At 39.6% G+C, this 11,793-nt stretch overlaps 1 pseudogene; it reads left to right on the top strand.

Annotated features, from left to right (window-relative positions):
- Window positions 1-383: 383 nt before the first annotated feature.
- Window positions 384-2,159, top strand: LOC147978186 (uncharacterized; annotated as a pseudogene).
- Window positions 2,160-11,793: the final 9,634 nt, after the last annotated feature.

Here is an 11,793-nt window from a genome sequence, read left to right as displayed (position 1 = left end):
ACTTTTATGTCCTTAAAATATTTCCGTTCTCATTAAAGGGTGATGCTAAGATATGGTTTAATTCTCTTGATTCTGGTTGTGTGCGTAGTCTCCATGATATGATTTATTACTTCTCTGCTAAATATTTCCCCGCGCATAAGAAACAAGCTGCTTTAAGGGATATATACAATTTTGTGCAAATTGAAGAAGAGAGACGCCCACAAGCTTGGGGGAGGCTTATCCAATTACTTAATGCTTTGCCTGATCATCCTCTTAAGAAAAATGAAATACTTGATATCTTTTATAATGGACTAACCGATGCCTCCAGAGATTACCTGGATAGTTGTGCTGGTTTTGTTTTCAGGGGAAGGACACCTGATGAAGCTGAAATTCTATTGAATAATATGTTGACAAATGAAAATAATTGGACACCTCCGGAGCCAATTCCTGAGCCTATTCCTAAACCAACTCCGAAGAACAGGGGTATTCTATTTCTCAGTCCTGAAGATATGCAAGAGGCAAAGAAATCTATGAAAGAAAAAGGTATTAAACCTGAAGATGTTAAGAATTTACCTCCTATTGAAGAAATACATGGTCTTAATTTACCGCATGTTGAAGAAACATATGGTCTTAATCCTTTACCTATTGAAGAAACTCATGGTCTTGATAACCCGACACAGCTAGTAAAGGTAAATTCTCTCTGTAGATTTGATGAAGGTGATATCCCTCGTTATAAGTCTACTAGACAATGCTTAGACGAGTTTGACAATTTCATTGTTAAACAAGAAAACTTTAATGCTTATTTTGGAAGACAATTGAAATACAATTCAAATATGCTCGAACACTTGGGTGATTATATGGCTAATGTCAAAGGTGAACTTAAACTTATTAGTAAACATGCTTCTATGGTTACCACTCAAGTAGAACAAGTACTTAAAGCTCAAAATGATTTGCTCAATGAATTGAATAGTAAGGATAATGATAATGCTGTTAGAGTTATGACTAGAGGTGGTAGAATGACTCAGGAACCTCTGTATCCTGAAGGCCATCCTAAGAGAATTGAGCAAGATTCTCAGAGAAATAATATAGATGCACCTAGTCCTTCTAAAAGGAAGAAAAAGAAAAATGATAGGACTTTGCATGCTTCTAGTGAACCTATTACTGAAATACCTGAGAATCCAAATGATATTTCTATTTCTGATGCTGAAACACAATCTGGTAATGAACCTGAAACTAGTAATAATGTTAATGATAATGTTCATGATGATGCTCAACCTAGTAATGATAATGATATAGAAATTGAACCTGCTATTGATCTTGACAACCCACAATCAAAGAATCAACGTTATGATAAGAAAGACTTTGTTGCTAGGAAACACAGTAAAGAAAGAGAACCATGGGTTTAGAAACCTATGCCTTTTCCTCCCAAACCATCCAAGAAAAAGGATGATGAGGATTTTGAGCGCTTTGCTGAAATGATTAGACCTATCTTTTTGCGTATGCGATTAACTGATATGCTCAAAATGAATCCTTATGCTAAGTACATGAAAGAAATTGTTACTAATAAGAGAAAGATACCGGAAGCTGAAATTTCCACCATGCTTGCTAATTATACTTTTAAGGGTGGAATACCAAAGAAACTTCGAGATCCTGGTGTACCAACTATACCATGCTCCATTAAAAGAAACTATGTTAAAACTGCTTTATGTGATCCTGGAGCCAGTGTTAGTGTTATGCCTCTCTCTTTATATCGTAGACTTGATTTGAATAAGTTGACACCTACTGAAATATCTTTGCAAATGGCTGATAAATCAATTGCTATACCTGTCGGTATTTGTGAGGATGTGCCTGTTGTAGTTGCAAACGTTACTATTTTAACGGACTTTGTTATTCTTGATATTCCCGAGGACGATAGTATGTATATTATTCTTGGAAGAACCTTTTTGAATACTGTAGGGGCTGTTATTGATTGCACTAAAGGCAATGTCACTTTTCATGTTAATGGTAATGAGTATATGGTACACTTTCCAAGGAAACAACCTCAAGTTCATAGTATCAACTCTATTGGAAAAATTCCTTCGATTATATTTGGAGGTTTTGAATTTCCCCTTCCTACTATCAAGAAGAAATATGATATTCTTATTATTGGAGATGTGCATATCCCCGTTGAGGTAACATAGAGTTATTCGAAATTTCTCCGGTTCCATGTTATTCGGAATGAGTTCGTTAACAAGACTTGATCAACCTTGTTAGTGGATTCCTTTTGATGATTATGAGATGGATGAAACTAGAAGGCACAACCTTCTATACCCCACTTTTACTTTCTGTTATTCATATTAAATAAAATAAAAATAGTATTTTTCTATCTGTTATCTGATTATGCGTGCAATATAAAAATATCCCAAAAATAAAAGTTCTCCAAATGCCCTAAAATTTAAATATGATTTTTTCTGGAATATTTGACAATATTTGGCACTGAGAACACAACAGGGGGGGGGGGGGGTCAACCACCTGCCCCCGAGGGTGGAGGGCGCGCCCCCTGCCTCGTGGGCCCATGGTGGCCCTCCTCCACTTATCCTTTCACGCACACACTCCTTCTTCCTCCCACAAACACGAATAACCAGCTCAAACCCGAGTCCAAGCTCGTTTTGCTGCCATTTTTGATCTCGTTGCTCAAAGCACCTCTCACAAAACTGCTTGGGGAGATTGTTCCTTGGTATGTGACTCCTCCATTGGTCCAATTAGTTTTTGTTCTAGTGCTTTATTCATTGCAAATTTTTGCTGCCTAGGTGACCATGTTCTTGAGCTTGCATGTCAAATTTGTATGGTTCCAAGTAGTTTTGATGCATGATATAGGCTCTAGGCACTTGTAGGAGTAGTTGCTATCAATATTATTGAGTTTGGTCTACTTTTATTTTGAAGTTACTAAAAATTTTCAGAATTTTTCAGAGGAAGAAATATGCTTAGGAAAATGTTCCAGGGTGGTTCTTCAAGGAAGCAAGGACCCAGGCTTGCAATGCGTGATGCTGATGATGAGCCACCAAGAGACGCTCCAGTGCGTCCTTGTGAATGGCCTTCTGAGAACTTTATGGATCAAGCGGGAATTAAGGAAGAATTTAACACATATTTGCGTAACGCTGATCTTGTGAGCTTCGATGAAGAGAAGTGCAGCCAGTATAACAATCTCACTAGTTCCTTTGTGAGGAGGTTTGAATATTCATCTTCATGTAATTCTCCAACTGTCCTGTTTGATCTTTATGAAAATTCTTACACTACGGACTTAGAGGATTTTACCACTGCTTGCAAACTTCCACAATGGGATAGTATCAGGGATCCTCGGAAATCCGAATTTAGAGATTTTCTTGCTAGTATAACCATGGGAGAATCTAGAGATATAACACAAGCTACCATAGGGAGCATTCACTTTCCTACTATACATTATTTTGCTCTCTTCATAGGTAGATGCATTAATGGTAAAGATGAGGCATGTCACATGTGTGTTCCTGACCTCAGTATTCTTAGGAGTGCTGTGTTAGGAGATAAATCTTATAATTTGGGAGCCATTGTTGCACGTAGGTTGCATCTTAATAGATTTAATGGAGATTTCTTTGGTGGAATTTATAAAACCCGCATAGCTAATTTTCTTGGTATAGCCATATGCGAAGATGATAATGAATTACCCCTGCTTACCTAGACTTTAATGCTATGGTTCACCACCAGTTTGTCGAGAGGAATGAATCGCCTCTCCAGTATCGACTAATCTTTGACAGATGCCGTGCTGTCCATATTACTCTCCCTGCTCCTGCCTTCTTTGATCATCAGGCAAAAGGAAGATATGTTATTACCAGAGAGGAGGCAGATGAGTACGAGAGGAGAGCGGAGGCCGCTCGTCGCCACGCTGCAGCTTAGGAGGCGATAGCCGCTGCATCTCAATACGACCCCAACTACTATTATGGATATCCGCCAGGCCAGCCGTGGCCATAGACCAACTTAGGCCAAAAGCCTAAGCTTGGGGGAGTACGTATTTCCCACCGACATTACATTTATGTTCACATACTCATTGCTAGATGTCGGTGCTCATACTTTTTCATTGTATCATCCATGCTACATTATTTCCTTTTTATGCTTTCTTCTTGTGTGTTTGATAAACCTTAGGAAAAACCAAAAAAATTAGTTGTAGCTTTTAATTAGTTTACTTTCCATGCTTGTAGAAGTAATTAAAAAGAAAACCCAAAAAGATTTCCTGTTCTTCTTTTACTTGTTGGGAGCTCTCCCGTGTAAATAGTTTTATTTCTTTTCTTTTCTTTGGGGGTCGATGGGAAGACCATAATTAAATTGTTGAAGTGGCTCTTGTATGCATTATTGTTGATTTGACAAAAGAACCCACATTGCCTTGTCTTCTCCTGTTTATTGAATGCTTGCAGATTCCAGCTTAATCCAATGCACATACACTATTATTGTTATTCACATCGTTCGGTCGTGCAAGTGAAAGGCAATAATGATGATTATATGATGGACTAACGGAGATGAGAAAAGCTGGTATCAACTCGACCTCTCTTGTTTTTGTAAATATGATTAGTTCATCATTCCTGATTCGGCCTATTATGAATAAACATGTTTGCAATGACAACTAAAGATCATAGTTCTTGTGCCATGCTTGATTAGCTATGAGTTATAATGGTTTACCTTGAGTGCCAACATGCTACTGAAATGGTTATGATGTGGTATGATAGGGTGGTATCCTCCTCTAAATGATTTAAGTGACTTGACTTGGCGCATGTTCACGCATGTAGTTGAAACAAAATCAACATAGCCTTCATGATATTTATGTTCATGGTGGATTATATCCTACTCATGCTTGCATTCGGTGTTGATTAATTTTAATGCACGTTCATGACTGTTGTCGCTCTCTAGCTGGTCGCTTCCCAGTCTTTTTCTAGCCTTCACCTGTACTAAGCGGGAATACTGCTTGTGCATCCAACTCCATAAACCCCAAAGTTATTCCATATGAGTCCACCATACCTACCTATATACGGTATCTACCTGCCGTTCCAAGTAAATTTGTATGCGCCAAACTCTAAACCTTTAAGTAAATATCCTGTTTCATATGCTCGAATAGCTCATGTATCAACTAGGGCTGTCTGTATCTTCCATGTTAGGCGGGTTATTCTCAAGAGGAGTGGACTCTCCTCCTCACTCATGAGAAAGTGGCTGGTCACCAGGATGCCCAGTCCCATGCTTTATGCAAACTAAATCAAAATAATTGCAAACAAAACTCCCCCTGGGACTCTTGTTAGTTGGAGGCACTCATTGTTTCGAGCAAGCCATGGATTGATGCTTGTTGGTGGAAGGGGGAGTATAAACTTTACCATTCTATTTGGGAACCGCCTATAATGTGTGTAGCATGGAAGATATTGCCATCTCTTGGTTGTTATGTTGACAATGAAAGTATACCGCTCAAAATATTATTCATCTCTATTTCAAACCGAGCTCTGGTACCTCTACAAATCCCTTCTTCCCTCTACAAAGGGCCTATCTATTTACTTTTATGCTGAGTCATCGTCCTCTTATTAAAAAGCACCAGTTGGAGAGCACTGCTGTCTTTTGCATTCATTACTGTTAGTTTACATTGAGTATGTCTTGACCGGATCTCTTTTACCATGAATTACAATGTCTAGTCAGTCCATGATCTTTAAAGGTGCTCTGCATTTATGTTTTGCGGTCTCTGAAAGGGTTAGTGAGATACCATCTTGTTATATCATATTATGATTGTTTTGAGAAAGTGTTGTCATCCGAGATATATTATTATTGCTCGCAAGTTGATTATGCTATTGATATGTGTAAACTTGAGACCTAAGCGTTCTTGTGAATGTGGTTAGTTATAATCTTTGCTGAAGACTTGAATGCTAGCTTTACATATTTACATCAACAAGAGCAAACAGAGTTTGTAAAAGTTTTTCTTTATCACTTTCAGTTTGTCAACTGAATTGCTTGAGGACAAGCAAAGGTTTAAGCTTGGGGGAGTTTATACGTCTCCATCGTATCTACTTTTCCAAACACTTTTGTCCTTGTTCTGGACTCTAACTTGCATGATTTGAATGGAACTAACCCGGACTGACACTGTTTTCAGCAGAATTGCCATGGTGTTATTTATGTGCAGAAACAAAAGTTCTCGGAATGACCTGAAACTTCACGGAGCAACTTTTTGGAAAATATAGAAAATACCTGCAAAAGATGAAGGCCAGGGGGCCCACCACCTGTCCACGAGGGTGGGGGCGCGCCCGTAGGGCACGCCCCCTACCTCGTGCCCCCTGGAGCTCCTCTGACTCCAACTCCAACTCTATATATTGTGTTTCGGGGAGAAAAAAACCAGAGAGAAGAACTCATCACGTTTTATGATACGGAGCTGCCGCCAAGCCCTAAAACCTCTCGGGAGGGCTGATGTGGAGTCCATTCGGGGCTCCGGAGAGGGGAATCCGTCGCCATAGTCATCATCAGCCATCCTCCATCACCAATTTCATGATGCTCACCACGGTGCGTGAGTAATTCCATCGTAGGCTTGCTGGACGGTGATGGGTTGGATGAGATCTATCATGTAATCGAGTTAGTTTTGTTAGGGTTTGATCCCTAGTATCCATTATGTTCTGAGATTGATGTTGCTATGACTTTGCTATGCTTAATGCTTGTCACTAGGGCCCAAGTGCCATGATTTCAGATCTGAACCTATTATGTTTTCATCAATATATGAGAGTTCTTGATCCTATCTTGCAAGTCTATAGTCACCTATTATGTGTTATGATCCGTTAACCCCGAAGTGACAATAATCGGGATACTTACCGGTGATGACCACAGTTTGAGGAGTTCATGTATTCACTATGTGTTAATGCTTTGTTCCGGTACTCTATTAAAAGGAGGCCTTAATATCCCTTAGTTTCCGTTAGGACCCTGCTGCCACGGGAGGGTAGGACAAAAGATGCCATGCAAGTTCTTTTCCATAAGCACGTATGACTATATTCGGAATACATGCCTACATTACATTATTGAACTGGAGCTATTTCTGTGTCACCCTAGGTTATGATTGTTACATGATGAACCGCATCCGGCATAATTCTCCATCACCGATCCATTGCCTACGAGCTTTCCATATATTGTTCTTCGCTTATTTACTTTTCCGTTGCTATTGCTATCATCACTACAAAATGCCAAAAACATTACTTTTACTACTGTTACCTTTTGCTACTGTTACCACTACTATCATATTACTTTGCTACTAAACACTTTGTTGCAGATATTAAGTTTCCAGGTGTGGTTGAATTGACAACTCAGCTGCTAATACTTGAGAATATTCTTTGGCTCCCCTTGTGTCGAATCAATAAATTTGGGTTGAATACTTTACCCTCGAAAACTGTTGCGATCCCTATACTTGTGGGTTATCAAACACATACTCAGAATGTCCGGGTACCACAATCACTTGACTCAGCTGGGAGTTAATCTTCCGGTTGATAGTGTCATTGCCAGAGTTCTTCAATCACTGCCACCAAGCTACAAAACTTCATGATGAACTATAATATGCAAGGGATGGATAAGACAATTCTCGAGCTCTTCGCGATGCTAAAGGCTGCGGAGGTAGAAATCAAGAAGGAGCATCAAGTGTTGATGGTCAACAAGACCACCAGTTTCAAGAAGAAGGGCAAATGGAAGAAGGGGAACTTCAAGAAGAACGGCAAGCAAGTTGCTGCTCAAGTGAAGAAGCCCAAGTCTGGACCTAAGCCTGAGACTGAGTGCTTCTACTGCAAAGGGACTGGTCACTTGAAGCGGAACTGCCCCAAGTATTTGGCGGATAAGAAGGATGGCAAAGTGAAATGTATATTTGATATACATGTTATTGATGTGTACCTTACTAATGCTCGCAGTAGCGCCTGTGTATTTGATACTGGTTCTGTTGCTAATATTTGCAACTCAAAATAGGGGCTACGGATTAAGCGAAGATTTGCTAAGGACGAGGTGATGATGCGCGTGGGAAATGGTTCCAAAGTCGATGTGATCGCTGTCAGCATGCTACCACTACATTTACCTTCGGGATTAGTTTTAGACCTGAATAATTATTATTTGGTGCTAGCGTTAAGCATGAACATTATATATGGATCTTGTTCGATGCGAGACGATTATTCATTTAAATCAGAGAATAATGGTTGTTCTATTTATATGAGTAATATCTTTTATGGTCATGCACCCTTGATGAGTGGTCTATTTTTACTAAATCTTGATAGTAGTGATACACATATTCATAGTATTGAAGCCAAAAGATATAAGTTTAATAATGATAGTGCAACTTGTTTGTGGCACTGCCGTTTAGGTCATATTGGTGTAAAGCGCAAGAAGAAACTCCATGCCGATGGGCTTTTGGAATCACTTGATTACGAATCACTTGATGCTTGCGAACCATGCCTCATGGGCAAGATGACTAAGACTCCGTTCTCCGGAACAATGGAACGGGCAACAGACTTATTGGAAATAATACACACTGATGTATGCGGTCCGATGAGTGTTGATGCTCGTCGCGGGTATCGTTATTTTCTGACCTTCACAAATGATTTGAGGAGATATGGGATATCTACTTGATGAAACATAAGTCTGAAACATTTGAAAAGTTCAAAGAATTTCAGAGTGAAGTGGAAAATCATCGTAACAAGAAAACCAAGTTTCTACGGTCTGATCGTGGAGGTGAATATTTGGGTTATGAGTTTGGTCTTCATTTGAAACAACGCGGAATAGTTTCGCAACTCACGCCACCTGGAACACCACAGTGTAATGGTGTGTCCGAACGTCGTAACCGCACTTTATTAGATATGGTGCGATCTATGATGTCTCTTACTGATTTACCGCTATCATTTTGGGGTTATGCTTTAGAGACGACTGCATTCACGTTAAATAGGGCACAATCGAAATCCGTTGAGACGACACCATATGAACTGTGGTTTGGCAAGAAACCCAAGTTGTCATTTCTTAAAGTTTGGGGCTGCTATGCTTATGTGAAAAAGCTTCAACCTAATAAGCTCGAACCCAAATCAGAGAAATGTGTCTTCATAGGATACCCAAAGGAGACTATTAGGTACACCTTCTATCAAAGATCCGAAGGCAAGATATTCGTTGCTAAGAATGGATCCTTTCTTGAGAAGGAGTTTCTCTCAAAAGAAGTGAGTGGGAGGTAAGTAGAACTTGATGAGGTAACTGTACCTGCTCCACTATTAGAAAGTAGTTCATCACAGAAATCAGTTCCAGTGATTCCTACACCAATTAGTGCGGAAACTAATGATGATGATCATGAATCTTCAGATCAAGTTACTACCAAACCTCGTAGGTTAACCAGAGTAAGATCCGCATCAGCGTGGTACGGTAATCCTGTTCTGGAGGTCATGTTACTTGACCATGACGAACGTACGAACTATGAGGAAGCGATGATGAGCCCAGATTCCACAAAATGGCTTGAGGCCATGAAATCTGAGATGGGATCCATGTATGAAAACAAAGTGTGGACTTTGGTTGACTTGCCCGATGATCGGTAAGCCATAGATAATAAATGGATCTTCAAGAAGAAGACTGGCGCTGATGGTAATGTTACTGTCTACAAAGCTTGACTTGTTGTGAAAGGTTTTCGACAAGTTCAAGGAGTTGACTATGATGAGATCTTCTCAGCCGTAGCGATGCTTAAGTCCGTCCGAATCATGTTAGCAATTGCCGCATTTTATGATTATGAAATTTGGCAAACGGATGTCAAAACTGCATTCCTTAATGGATATCTTAAAGAAGAGTTGTATATGATGCAACCAAAAGGTTTTGTCGATCCAAAAGGTGCTAACAAAGTGTGTAAGCTCCAGCGATCCATTTATGGACCGGTGCAAGCATCTCGGAGTTGGAATATACGCTTTGATAGTGTGATCAAAGAATATAGTTTTATACAGACTTTTGGAGAAGACTGTATTTACAAGAAAGTGAGTGGGAGCTCTGTAGCATTTCTGATATTATATGTGGATGACATATTGTAGATTGGAAATGATACTGAATTTCTGAATAGCATAAAAGGATACTTGAATAAGAATTTTTCAATGAAAGACCTCGGTGAAGCTGCTTGTATATTGGGCATCAAGATCTATAGAGATAGATCAAGACACTTAATTGGACTTTCACAAAGCGCATACCTTGATAAAGTTTTGAATAAGTTCAAAATGGATCAAGCAAAGAAAGGATTCTTGCCTGTGTTACAAGGTGTGAAGTTGAGTCAGACTCAATGCCCGACCACTGCAGAAGATAAAGAGAGAACGAAAGTCATTCCCTATGCTTCAGCAATAGGTTCTATCCTGTATGCAATGCTGTGTACCAGACCTAATGTGTGCCTTGCTATTAGTTTAGCAGGAAGGTACCAATGTAATCCAGGAGTGGATCACTGGACAGCGGTCAATAATATCCTGAAATACCTAAAAAGGACTAAGGATATGTTTCTCGTTTATGGAGGTGACAAAGCGCTCGTCGTAAACGGTTACGTCGATGCAAGCTTTGACACTGATCCGGATGACTCTAAGTCACAGACCGGATTCATATTTTTATTGAATGGTGGAGCTGTCAGTGGGTGTAGTTCTAAGCAAAGCGTCGTGGCGGGATCTACGTGTGTAGCAGAATACATAGCTACTTCGGAAGCAGCAAATGAAGGAGTCTGGATGAAGGAGTTCATATCCGATCTAGGTATCATACCTAGTGCATCGGGTCCAATGAAAATCTTTTGTGACAATACTAGTGCAATTGCCTTGGCAAAGGAATCTAGATTTCAAAAGAGAACCAAGCACATTAAGAGACCCTTCAATTCCATCCGCGATCAAGTCAAGGAGGGAGAGATGAGATTTGAAAGATACATACGGATCTGAATGTTGCAGACCCGTTGAATAAGCCTCTCTCACGAGCAAAACATGATCAGATCCAAGGCTCCATGGGTGTTAGAATCATTACAATGTAATCTAGATTATTGACTCTAGTGCAAGTGGGAGACTGAAGGTAATATGCCCTAGAGTCAATAATAAAGTTGTTATTTATATTTCCTTATATCATGATAAATGTTTATTATTCATGCTAGAATTGTATTAACCAGAAACTTAGTACATGTGTGAATACATAGACAAACGGAGTGTCACTAGTATGCCTATACGTGACTAGCTCGTTAATCAAAGATGGTTAAGTTTCCTAGCCATAGACATGAGTTGTCATTTGATGAATGGTATCACATCATTAGAGAATGATGTGATTGACTTGACCCATCCGTTAGCTTAGCACTATGATCGTTTAGTTTATTGCTATTGCTTTCTCCATAACTTATATATGTTCCTATGACTGAGATTATGCAACTCCCAAATACCAGAGGAACACTTAGTGTGCTATCAAACATCACAACATAACCGGGAGATTATAAAGATGCTCTACAGGTCTCTCCGATGGTGTTTGTTGAGTTGGCATAGACCGAGATTAGGATTTGACACTCCGATTGTCGGAGAGGTATCTCTGGGCCTTCTCGGTAATGCACATCATTATAAGCCTTGCAAGCAATGTGACTAATGAGTTAGTTGTGGGATGTTGCATTACGGAATGAGTAAAGTGACTTGCCGGTAATGAGATTGAACTAGGTATGATGATACCGACGATCGAATCTCGGGTAAGTAACATGCAAATGACAAAGGGAACAATGTATGTTGTTATGTGGTTTGACCGATAAAGATCTTTGTAGAATATGTAAGAATCAATATGAGCATCCAGGTTCCGCTATTGGTT

The sequence above is a fragment of the Triticum urartu genome, chromosome 3A, assembly GCF_056163025.1.
Source record: "Triticum urartu cultivar PI428250 chromosome 3A, HENAU_Tu73, whole genome shotgun sequence".
NCBI lineage: Eukaryota > Viridiplantae > Streptophyta > Magnoliopsida > Poales > Poaceae > Triticum > Triticum urartu.
The sequence above is the reverse complement of the archived record's forward strand: the minus strand, read 5'-3'. Positions and strand labels throughout refer to the sequence as shown.